The sequence below is a fragment of the Mirounga angustirostris genome, unplaced genomic scaffold (genome assembly GCF_029215605.1).
Source record: "Mirounga angustirostris isolate CCGP_5_RB_7025 unplaced genomic scaffold, mMirAng1.0.hap1 SCAF_10, whole genome shotgun sequence".
Lineage (NCBI taxonomy): Eukaryota > Metazoa > Chordata > Mammalia > Carnivora > Phocidae > Mirounga > Mirounga angustirostris.
In genome coordinates, this window is record NW_026991718.1 from 22,518,787 (window position 1) to 22,531,432 (window position 12,646).

The following is a 12,646-nucleotide window of genomic DNA, read 5'->3' on the forward strand; positions in this document are numbered from 1 at the left end:
TTCGCCTCCTTTCTCCTGCTTGTCCTCCTGACCCCCCCTTAACTCCTCCCAGTCCTGTTCCCTCTTTCTCAGGGCCTGACTCTCAGCTAGCTGCCAACTACTGTCAAGCTGTGAGCCAATAAAAGTTCAAGGTCCTGTCCCTTCCTGGGGGTATTTTGTTTGAATAGTTTGGCTCTGGAAACCCAAGAATCTTCAAAGAACCAATGAAATGTATCGCTAAGATTGTCCAGGTGAGCAAATGAGATCACGGGCAGGAAAGGCCTCCAAAAAAACAAAAAAAAAACCCCGAGGCATGCATCTAAGTGGACGATCACATCTTCAGATTTTCTTTCTGAAAAGACACAGGCTGTTAGGTGTGGAACTGAGAGGTGTCAGCCCAGACCCCATTGCTGCGGGTAAAGGGGGCACATCTGTTCGGGGCTGATCCTCCCTTGCAGCGTAAATGGAATGGGGGGCAGAGCCTTCAGGAGTGCAGCTGGCTGAGAATTAGCCCCTGAAATTGCACCGGGCACTGCAAATCTGCTTCGGACCAGCTTGGTGTGCAGGCCTCATTCTCTGGAGGATCCAAGAGCACTGGACTGAATCAGAAGGGCCCTAAATCCCCAGCCTGCCCCCACTACGCAGTGGCTGTTGAGTTCGGGAGAAAGCCATTTAACTGCTCTGAGGCTTCGTCTCCTCCTCGTCTGGAAAGGGGAGGGCAACGACCGTCCAACGAGAGCGCCCACACCAGCAGGATTAGGGGAGCTCCTCCTTTCCCTTTTGAGAGGGTCTGGGGCATTAGGGGACAGGGCACTCAGAAGTCTCCACATGGGGCCTCCTAGGAATCTCTTCTGCCTGAGCAGACACCACAGAATGAGATGTCTGATTTCCAGGGTGGCGGATGTGTCCCCTTGTTGTGTAAGGGTCAAGGATCTCTGGGAATGTTCACGTGGGCTTCTGTCGGCTTCGGGGACTATGCCGCCCACGGACAAGCCTGTGCTCATGTCTCTCCACGTGCCTCTCATGCCTGGGCACTTCTAGAACACCTTTCATCTTCCACTAACACTTCGAAATCTGCTTCGTTTTAATTTCCACCTCTTCGTCCACGTGGCAGTTAGAGAGGTCGACGATTGCCAGGCACTTAGGAGGTAGAGTCACAAGCCTCTTTGGGCAGCTGTAAATGCCTTAAAAACATCTGGACAGATTTTCCGTCTTTTTATTTTTTTTAAAAGATTTATTTATTTGAGAGACAGAAAGAAAAAGAGCAGGAGGAGGGGCAGAGGGACAGAGAGTCTCAAGCCGACTCTGTGCTGAGCCGGAGCCCGATATGGGGCTTGATCTCATGACCCTAAGATCATGACCTGAGCCGAAACCAAGAGTCAGATGCTTAACTGACTGTGCCACCCAGGTGCCCCTTCTTTTGAGAAAAACAGTAAGGGGCCACCATCATTGGGTCCCTAGACCTACCAGGGTCTGTGAGGGAATTTTGCAGTCACTGCTAAATCTAGGCTGTCCTGGTCCAAACCCCGTTGAGTGAGCCAGGTTGACGGTAAACTCTATTGGTGACATGTCCAGCAAAGTTGGAGTTTTGAGGATTAGGTAGAGTGTTCTCCCCTGGGAAGGATGTGTTGGTGACAGATTCCTGGGGCTCGCCTCTGCTGCTGGACCTAGATAGAGTCCCCAGGTGCATAGAACTTTGTCACCAGGCTTTCTCTGCTCATGGCACTGCCACTACATGAAGGAAAGGAATTTTTCCTGGAGCCAGTATTTTCCAAGACGTTCAGCAGCATTTGCGTCTTGAGATACTGAATGGCGCCTTGTATGTGAAGGCATGTGAGAAGGTACGAAGTGCTAAAATCAGGAGGAAACCTAAGTGGTTAAAACCCATAGACCTTGGTTAGAGAGTTGACTGATGCACCCTGCCTATGACAGCCATTGGGCTCTGGGCTCCAGTGCCATGTTTGAAGTGGAAGGGTGCAATTTCCCTTTGGGCCCCATGTGTTTAAAGGATGGAGGAGATATTTGTGCACGAGCAGCCCAGCCCCTGCTGGCCCAGGGCCCCCCCTCCAGGCCCCAGCAAGGAGGAGGGCCGATGGCTTCCCCTCCTGGTCAGCCTCGCTCCTGATCCATGATGCTGCTCTTGCATTCTGGTGGAGAGTCTGTTCCTCCCTGGACAAGACAACGAAGGACTGCTTCCTGAGAAGTTATGAGCTATTAGGACAAGTCCACCCACCCTTTTTACAGTCAGCCCTTGCCTTTGTAGAACCTGCCACAAGTGGAGACAAACTGCTGGCCCATGACTCTGCCCTGTGGGCAGGCTCCTCCTGCTTCCTGTCCACTGGGCCCTGGTGGACAGATGGCCCAGTGAAGTGTCCAGGGATTCTATCCAGCCACTGGAAAATTCCACTCATTTAAAGGAAAAAATAAAATCCACCACAGGCTCCATCTCTGGAACTAGAAAAGTCCTTAATCAAACAAAACACACCTTACCAAGTCCTGGTGTCAGCCAAAGGAGAAACAAAGGAAAACACAGACACTCAGCAGCGTGTGGCTTGGTTTGTAATGGTGTTCAGCTGGGTGTCTCCAAGGACACTTTGAGGACATGGCCCTGCTTAGACATGGGGGGACCCCGTTCCTTACCCAAAGGCAAGGCAAGGTGCAGGGTGCTGTGGGGCCTTTGATCTAGGGCTGTTCTAGAATACAGCACTGCCTTGCCTTGTAGGACATTCAGTGAAGTATTCAGTATTATTTAAATCATATGCGACTTTTTAAATTAAGGGGAAGTTCACATAACCTAATAGCAACCCTTTCAGAGTGAACAATTCAGCGAGATTTAGTACCTTCACAGTGTCATGCAAGACACACACTCCTGCCTAGTTCCAAAACATTTCCTCACCCCAAAAGGAAACCCGACCCATCAAGTAATTGCTCCCCATTTCCCCCTGCCCCCCCGTTCCTGGCAACCATCGATCTGCTTTCTGTTTCCATGGATTTATAGTTAGGCAGTATTTTTCAGAATCCCAGTGAGTCTATTTTCTCAACTAGAAAGCAATCAGGAAACAGCACAGAAAATAAACTAGTAAGTATGAATGGCAATATAGTCGGTCCCTTGTTGTAGGGTCTCATAGGTTTCAGATGGCTCCACATTCATGGTCTTGTTCAGAAGCCCAAGAGACAAATGTTACTGAACGTGTTGAAATTATCAGCTGCAGGAGAAATTCCTTTGCCCTTACACAGTGTCGTGTCTGGTACGCTGGCAAATATAGTCACTACCTTGATCCGCTGCATAAGGCATGCGTTTGTTTCTCAAGTAAAGATGGAATAAACCTGAAAAGACCGACTCTGTTCGCTGGTGAAAACAGACATCTTTTTCATGTTGTAAACACAGGACAATGGCATTTATAAATTAATTTTCCAAATTGATGTGTAGACAGAGACTGTTGCCACCACATTCCTACGGATATAAGGGAGAAAATATCTTACTCGTTGAAAAATATTTTTGTGTCCCTACTAAGTGCGTGGCAACCATGAAAGTCGCTACTGGGGATACGGTTGTATAGGACACTATTTATACAAGTGTTAACAGAAAGCGGTTCTTTGCTCCACGATCAAACATTTTCATTTGCTGTATCGATTGACTACAAACTGGAAGCTTCCCTCAAGGTTCTAGTCTGATGGGAGTGAAAGGATGGGGATGGCAGGCATTCTGGAAGCAGATGCTCTGGGGTTTGGCCTGTGGCCGGTGGAGGTTTCAGAGAAGAGTCCGCAGCAGAAGGGCCCTGGGCTAGATGGGCGGGGGGCGGGGAGGGGGGGGCGGGCGGGGGCGGGGAGGGGGGGCCGTGCACGTCTGCACAAGAGGAACTGGAGCACGAGCACCTGAGCAGAGGGAGCCGTCGGAGCAAACACCCTGGTGCGGGAGGAGGTGGGGGGGGGCAGCTTTGGGGCCTGGGAAGGAGTCCCCAGTATCTGAAGCATGGGCTGATTTAGGGGGTGATGGAAATTTAACCTGAGATCCCAAGGGCCCGACAGGCTTGGCTTTGTCATTAGTTGGTCAGGCAGGTAACATCCTTGCGCTGGGGAGATGCGCGCGGTAAGGAAGCGTGTGCCTGTGCGCATGCGCGCGCGCACTCCCCGCCGTTGTTAATGACGCGGGATCGAGTAATTACTGAGAGTCTCAGAGAAGACTTAAAAGGTGTCACGGGTGCAGGTACCACTGGGACTTCCCCTACTCTAGGGAAGCTTCCCAGAACTCGTGGCATTTAAGCCAAGATCCCAAAAGTAAGCAGAAATGAGAGCTTTTATTTTGAGGTCTTAGGAGCTGCAGAGCGGTTTTGAATGGGGAGTGACACGGTGACGGTCTCATTCGAGGAAGCTGAAGGCACCAGATGTGCAAGACAGGGGTGGGTGGTGAAAAGAAGGAAGGAGGCCTGGACGAGCAGGGAGGAAGCCCTGCCTAGAGCCCGGGGGACAGCCAGAGTTTGCGTGGGCTCAGAATGGCAAGAAGGTGCTCCTGCGGAGTCCAAGATAACTGGTTCCAGGAATCAAACCCAGAGGAGCAAGAGGGCAAGAGGAGGAGTTGGGTGGGGGTGGGGAGGCATGTTAATTCGAGGAGTGGACAGGATTTGCAGGTGCACACGTCCTGCTGAGCGCAAAGGGGGCCTGCAGGCCGGGAAAGCCAGAGGAGGAATTTCCTTCTGGAGAAAACCACACAGCCTTGCAGACGGGTGCTGCCACCAGCGCAAGCTTCCAGCCCGGCCTGAGCCTCACCCTTTGTGCTTTCCTGGCCAGTTCTCTCTCGTGTTCCTCAGAAGGGGGGTGCTCCAACTGCCTCCTCTCCCAAATCTTCTCCAACCCCCTCACTTACCACAGATGACATCACGGCCAGTTCGCAGAAATCGGAGGCCATCAGAAGGGGATCTCCTCACCCTATCATCTACAGCCTTATCAGCTTGTCTGCCGCTTTCCCTCCTTCAGCTGCCTTAGCAGAGAAGCAACCTGCCCCCCCTCCCCCAGGCTCGCTGCACCGCCCAGCTCTGGGTGCCACGGGGTCCTTGTTCTCAGGGAGCCTCGGGAGCCTGTGTCCTCTTCTTCCTTTGCTGTCGTGGACCTTTACCTCTCCAAGGCCCCCTTGCTTTCCCACCAGCATGAAACGAGGTGAAGTCTCACCCATCTTAAAAATGCCAAGAACCTCCCTGGACCCCTCCTCCTGGGGCAGCTTCCCAGCCGAGGAGGGCCGGGGTGGGGGGAGGGGGAGATATCTTCCCTTGCTGGGCCACTTGCTAACCCCCCTCACCCCCTCTTCCCTTGCCCCCCCTGTGGGTGGCTGCCACCCCCACGGCCCCAACCCTGCTTCCCTGTGACCAAATCCCACCCAGCGCAGCCTGCATGCCCTTGACCACTGCACAGCAGCGGGCCCTGCTCCCCGCTCCTTCTTGGGTCTGCCGTTTCCTTTGCCTCCCTCTTCCTACGCATGAGCGTCGACTCTTCCTCACCACCTGCCTCAGGGCAGCACACCGCCCCGTCCTTCTCACCTCCTAGGCAGGTTTCAAATCGGAATGTTCTAGCCAGCCCCGATGCCACCATCCTCGTCCAGAGCCACTTCCACTGCACATGCTGCCGCCCAAACTGATGTTGTGTGTCCACAGTCTGCTTCCTGCCGCTGCAGGATCTGGGGTCCTACCACCCAACTGATATGTAAGTCTCCCGCTCCAAGCCTAGACTAGAGATCTATCAGTTAGGATTCCTTTCAGCTGCCTGGGACTGAAAACCCAAACAGAACCTTGAACACGCAGGGTTTTATTCTTGCCTACAACAGTCTGGAGCCAGAGGTGAAGGGCTGGGCTGATGGTTTCATGAAGTCATCAGGGGCCAGGGTCCTCCAGCTGTTCTTTCTTGTCTATTCCCATGGGCGACCCTAATTCCCCATGACCCAATTTCCAGCAAACTCTGGCCATTATATTTATTTTCCAAGAAGCAGTATGGAGGAATGGGAGAGGGGCATCCTCTACCCCCTTTATTTTTTTCTCCCCGCCCCCTTTTTTTGAGAGAATTCGCGCACGCAGGGGTAGGGGGCAGAGGGAGAGGGAGAGAGAAAATCCCAAGCAGGCTCCATGCCCAGCTGAGATCATTACCTGGACCAAAATCAAGAGTCAGACGTTTATTTATTTATTTTTTTTAATTAATTAATTAATTTATTTATTTGACAGAGAGAGAGAGAGATAGCGAGAGCAGGAACACAAGCAGGGGGAGTGGGAGAGTGAGAAGCAGGCTTCCTGCCGAGCAGGGAGCCCGATGTGGGACTCGATCCCAGGACCCTGGGATCATGACCTGAGCCGAAGGCAGACGCTTAATCAACTGAGCCACCCAGGCGCCCTCCCCCACTACCACACACACACTTTTATTTTGACTCCTTCCCTGGGAAACCTTATGACACTTCTGTTCATATTTTATTAGCTAGAACTTACTCCTAAGGCCAGAGCTAGCTGCAAGGGAGTCTGAGAAGTACAACCTTAAATACAATCTTAGTAATAAAACTGGGGGTTATGTTGGTAAGGAAGAAGGGGAGAATGGATGCTGGAGGAAGCAACTAGCAGTCTCTGCCATAGGCGGCCCTTTGGCCACCCGAACATTCATGTGCCCCCCTCTTCCCATGTATTGAATTATCCCCTTCCCTCTCCAGGGGAGACAACCCCAAAACCTCATGCTAATCAAGGCCCAGGATTATCAGGCGATGTGTAATCCTCTCCATGGGCTTCAGGTGTAGCTATACCAGGTGGAATGAGTATGTGGTAACTGAGGTAAAGACCCCTATTCAGAAAAGGGAGCACATTGGCCACTGGTTCTTAAAAATGATCCATTGCTAATAGGCTGGAGGAGTAAAGATCTCCCTCCTGCGCAGTGGAGTAAAACGCTTGGTTAGCCCCTCTGGCAGCCGCTGTTCTGTTGTCTGGGAAGAATTCTTCTGTCCGTTGTCTGTGTCTCCGGGCTTTTCCTTCTGGAAAGTTCTTCCTGGTCCATCATCCACCACAGCTATGCTTGATTGCAATGGGCATTGGGAGCTTCAGAGAGTTCGCAGTCTACTTGCTGCTGCTACAGGTTCTGAGGCCCAGGGATTGTACTAGAACTAGCTGTTGAATGACAGGCCATAGTCAATACTTGTTCAATGCATTTTTTTTTTTTAAAAGCTTAGGCTTTCAAACTATCTGCTTCTGGTTAGTTTCTTATACAAAACCCACAGCTAAAGATCTAGTGTAGCCATCATTGTAACATGGGAGCCCAGGGCGGTTTGAGAAGGTTAAATGCACCCTACATGGGGCTTGAACTCACAACCACAATAGATAAGGTTAAATTCAAACCTTCCCTGTGCCTAACCACACGGAAGTTTACTTTGGTGTGAAGACCTCTAGAGAGATACGTACAGAAATCACACTCCCCCCTCCCCCACTGCCCCCAATCTAACACACCTCTGCTTGGGACTTCAGATGGAAGATGGGTGATTAGGACACACACCTGACTTCCCTCCACACTTGCTTCCTGTCTAGCCTCCTCCCCAGTATCCTCCAGACCTAAGAGCAGGGCTTTCTCCTCTGTTTGCTTCCTGAAGTGAAGCTCTACCATCAATTCTGTCAGGTTTGCTTCTTGATATCTTAAAGAGGCAGTTAAAGACATCCAGAATACCCTATTTCTTAACCAATGACTGTCTTTCAAGACTACTGTCTGGCTGAAAAAAATTCTATTTTGGATGTCAGAAGCTAAACAGTACTTATCTCCTTCGCATTTTTTTTTTCTTTGCTAATCTTAACTTCACTTCCAAAGCAAGCAGATGATTGCAGTGACCAGGAAGAAGGTCACATGCACAGCAACACGGAAGAGAAATGCAGTTGTTCCATTTTTCAAAACTGGATCCTGCTTACATCATTCAAGACTTCCTATTTGACTTAGGGTAAGTCCAAAATGTGTAAGAGTGTTCTTTGGGGTCTGAGCCCCACGTATCTCCCAGCCCCATCTGGTCAAACTCCCAGCCTCACACTGAGCACAGCCGTCATACTAGACTTTTCTCACTTCCTTTAGCACATTTTGCTCAGGACCTTCCTAAAAGCTTCTGTGTAGTCTGGAAAGCTCTTTGCCTCTCTTTAATTAACCAAATCTTGTTTATTTCTCGGGTTTCGATCCAAAAGTCACTGTCTTCAGGACATCCCTCAGAACACCTTGTGCCCTTGTGACTATTGAATTAATTATTTTAAGGATATATTAAGTACCTCTGTTTCCCATTGAAACATCAGCCGGAGGAGGACAAGAATGATGTCTGTTCTGTCCTCCTGGCACATCATCAGATCATCATAATCTCTAATCCGGATTAGAAAAATGAGTTTCTAGAATGCGTATCTGCTTAAAACCCTTCCTCTTCCCACTCAGGGGAAAGTCAAGCTCCTTCAGGTAGTTCCCAAGGCCCTGCCTGCTCTGGCCTCATCTCCTCCCACCTGCCTCCCCCTTCCCTTCCACATTCATCTAGACTTGAGCTGTCTTTCTGTGTGCTAAAGCAGGGGAACCTTTGCCTGTGAGGCTTCAGATACCCTATGCAGATTTGTATTCATCCTTCAGCTCTTAGCTGAGAGCTGCATTAATTGGTTGATTGACTTGTTCGTTCATCCTCTTCTATGTGCCAGGAAGTATACTAAGTCCCGAGGAAACAGGTGAACAAGACAGATGGGGGCCCCAGCCCCATTGTTCCCTTCCCTGACCACCCTCACCCTGAGGCTGGGGTACGTACGGGCTCCACGCCTCTCTGAAGAATCCATAGCATTGCCTGATCACACTGCTGTAATGACTATTTCCCTGTCTCCCCTGCTAGCTCATGAACTATTTGTTGAATGAATTTAGGAACCATCAAAATCCTTTGCTCATGACAAATTAAAAAAAAAAAAACAGAATGGATGAACTGGATCACAGACACTGTGGGCAGGGGGAGCAGGGTCAGAGACAAAGGCAGCAAGAGGAGTCTCTGCTCCTCCTCCTTCCCCAGGAAGTTACAGAAAGTGTGGTCTGAGAAATGTGTGTGGAACTGGACACAGATTCTGTTTATTCCATGACCAGAGTAGGTAAACCCAAAGAGGCAAATGGTTGGTGGTTGCCAGGGGTGGGGAGAAGGAAGAAGAGGGAGTGACAACTTAGTGGGTGTGGGGTTTTCTTTGAAAAATAGGTGGAATTGGGTGAAAATGTTTTAAAACTAGGTAGAGGTAGTGGTTGCACAACATTGTGAATATACTGAACGCCACTGAATTGTACACTTTTAAAATGACTTCGTTATGTGAATTTTGCCTCAGGAAGGAAGGAAGAACAGGCAGACTTGGAGTTGGACTGAGGGGTGGGTGTGGGGGTCATTTCTTTTCCTCTGCCAGTCCCTGATGAGGGCACGGTGACTCCTAGGACTCTGGGGCTGGCTGGGTTGGCTCTGAAAGGAGGAGGGGCTTCCCAGAGCCACCTGGTTCTCCTCCAGGGACAGGTAAGCTTGGAACACCTGGACACTGGCCTCTGTACACACCTGGGCACCGTGCAAGAGCATCACAAGCCTTTCAGATACAGGATCCAGACAGACAGATGGTGGGCTTTCCTGGACAGGGCAGAAGAGGAATCCTTTGGGATACATCTGCACCAAGAATTAGGTTTCAAAAGCAATGGTGAGTAAGTGTGAACGTGTTTGTGAGGGCAGGAGATTGGCTTGTCTAGCTGATGGGCAACGTGGTCAAAGGGAAACTGCCCACAGTGTGGAACCAGAAGGATTGCTTTTTGGTCCCTGTTCTGCCAACTAATGGCTGTGTAATCTTAAGCAAGGCACTTTTTATTTCTAAATAAAAATAAAAGCCACAGTCATTGCTGGTGGGAATGTAAAATGGCATGGCTCCTTTGGAAGACAGTTTGACAGTCTCTCACAAAACTAAACATACTCTTTATGAACCCGCAATGGGGCTCATAGGTATTTTTACCCAAATGAGTTGAAACCCCCGCACACAGATGTTTATAGCTGCTTTATTCATAATTGCCAACCAAGATATCCTTCAGTTGGTGGATGGAAAAATAAACTGTGGTCCATCCAGACAATGGAATATCATTCGGCACTAAAGAAATGAGCTACCAAGCCATGAAGAGACAAGGAAGAACCTTAAATGCCTCTTACTATGTGAAAAAAGCCAAACCAAAAAGGCTACGATACTGTATGATTCCAACTACATGACTTTCTGGAAAAGGCAAAACTACGGAGACCATAGAAAGATCAGCGGTTGCCCAGGGTTAGAGGGGAGGGAGGGCTGACTAGGTGGAGCACAGAGGCTTTCTAGGCAGTGAAGCTACTCTGTGTGATGCCATAATGATGGAGAGAGATGGCATTATACCTGCATCCAAACCCACAGATCGTACAACAAACAGCAAGAGTGAACCCTAATGTAAACTATGGGCTTTGGGTGACAATGACGTGTCGTTCGTGGGCTGACCTGACTGACGCAGGTTCGTGGTCAGCTATGCTGCTCTGGTCGGGGATGTGGATGGTCGAGGAGGCTGCGCCTGTGTGGGACCATGGGCTATGTGGGAAATCTCTGCATGTTCCTCTCAGTTTTGCTGTGAGCCTTTAAAAAAAATAGTTTATTTTAAAAAAAGGACCTGGAAAAAAAAAAAAGCTCTCATTGTTGAGTGCTCGCTCTGCCTGTCCACTCTGCATTTAGTCCTTCTAACCGTCCCCGGGCTCTAGATGGGGAAGCTCACGCTGACAGACGGTGACTTGTCCAAGGCCACCCAGCTGGTCTTTGCAGAGCTATGAGTGACACTGCAGCCCCGGCACTTGGCCACCTCTCTGCCTCGGTGGACCGTGAAGATGACGATGATGGTGGTGATGATATCCCCTGCCTGAGGTGGTCCTGAGCCCTGGCTGGAAAGGTCCTTCGGAGAGGTTTCCATGGAGATTATTATTATCTTAAGTGGAAGAGTGAGAAGCTGCCCATGTAAAGGATATGTGTGAGCTCTTGGAAAGAGGAGCTCAGGGTAAACTCAAGGCAGTCCCCTTTCTCAGGCCTGTGAGGACAGAACAGAGTGTGCGTCTTGTGAAGGTGCTGGGGCTCTCGTCTCTGCCCCTCACACTCCGGGGGGGCAGGTTGCTGGTGGCAGGCCGGGGCCATCCCCGCCCGGTCCCTGCCCTCCTGGCGCAGAGCCTGGCCCTCGTGGCCTCTCTGGCCGGCGCTGAGGTGGAGCACAACGACACCCAGGTGGCTTCCCCTGATTTTTCATGCAGAGGATGGAGTGCAGAGCTGACCCGGAGGGATCCAGCATGGCCTTAGCGGCCTTTCAAGGCTTTCCACCCGCGCTGGGTCTCTCATTAGCTGAATGGCCTGGGGCAAGTTACTTAACCTCCCTGAACTTCCATTTTTCATCTGCAAACTGAGGATTCAGATAGCTACTGCCCAGGGTTGTTGGAAGGCTTATGTGAGATAATGCACATAAGGTGACTCAGACGTAGTAAGCCCCGCATCGTGATTAATGCTATGCAGTTGTCCTTCCTTATTACAGCACGAGGGAGGGGGAGCCCAGAGAGAAGCAAGTCATTCGAGGCTACACAGCTAGTTTGTGGCAGCTTCCTCTGCAATCATTTCCACCCCTGCCTTGGTCAAGCCTTTTCTGAGAATCCCTAACCCATGGATGAACTGATAGCCTGCACTTCACACCCGAATGATGCCCCTCACTCCCGTCGGGCAATGGAATTAGAAAACCACAGGTAGCTACTGTTTCCCAGCTCTGCCACTAATTTACAAACCAGGACTGTTTTGTTGAGCTCCTCTGGACTGAGGCTCTACTCTTCGCTTTGTGTGTGAGCTGGGCCCCCTGTGGGAGGTACCTGGGCTCCGAGGGATCAACACGCCTCTCCTCTCCTTGAGTGATTTTAATATTCCGAAGCCAGAGACCTCCCCAAGGGGACCCAGACTCCTCAGCGTTTCCCTGACTGGGTGACACTTATGCCCGCCTTCTCAAAAGTGCTGCCTGGCGTACAGATCTTCTGTCTGGTTAAAGTGACTTAAAAATAATTCTATTTGGAAATTTTCGCAACAGCTCCAGAGATAATAACGGACACCTCTGGCTCCCGTTAAGGCTGTCTCCGACACCCCAAAGCCAGCCGTGTGCTGACCCACAGTCTTTGCCCTGGGCAAACCTCCCTGCTGGGGTCTCTGCTACTCTGGAACCCCTGCTTCCTCCTTCTCCCCCACCCCACCCCCCCTAGGGCCCATGGCTACCGACATTCCCCACCCCCCGAGCGAGCACTCCTTTCCCTTCCCAGGGCCACCCCCTGGGCCCCAGGAGCAGGTATGAGCGAGTGGCTGGTTGAGGGTAGGGACATGGTAGCGCAGAGACCCCGAAGGGGCCCTTTGCTGCTAGGCCCAGCTGGGACATCATGGGGAGCCCACAGGAATGACCACTACCATTTAAGCAGCAGGCCTCGCTATGCTCCCGCTGTTCCAAGCACTTAATAGACAGTCATACTATCATTACTCCACTGTAGAGATGGGGAGATTGAAACCCAGAAAGGTTAAGTAACATGTTCAGGGTCACACAGCTTGAAACTGGCAGAGCAGAACTTTGAGCCCATCATCTGGGCCAGCGTGCCCCTGGCCACCACCTCATCTGATCC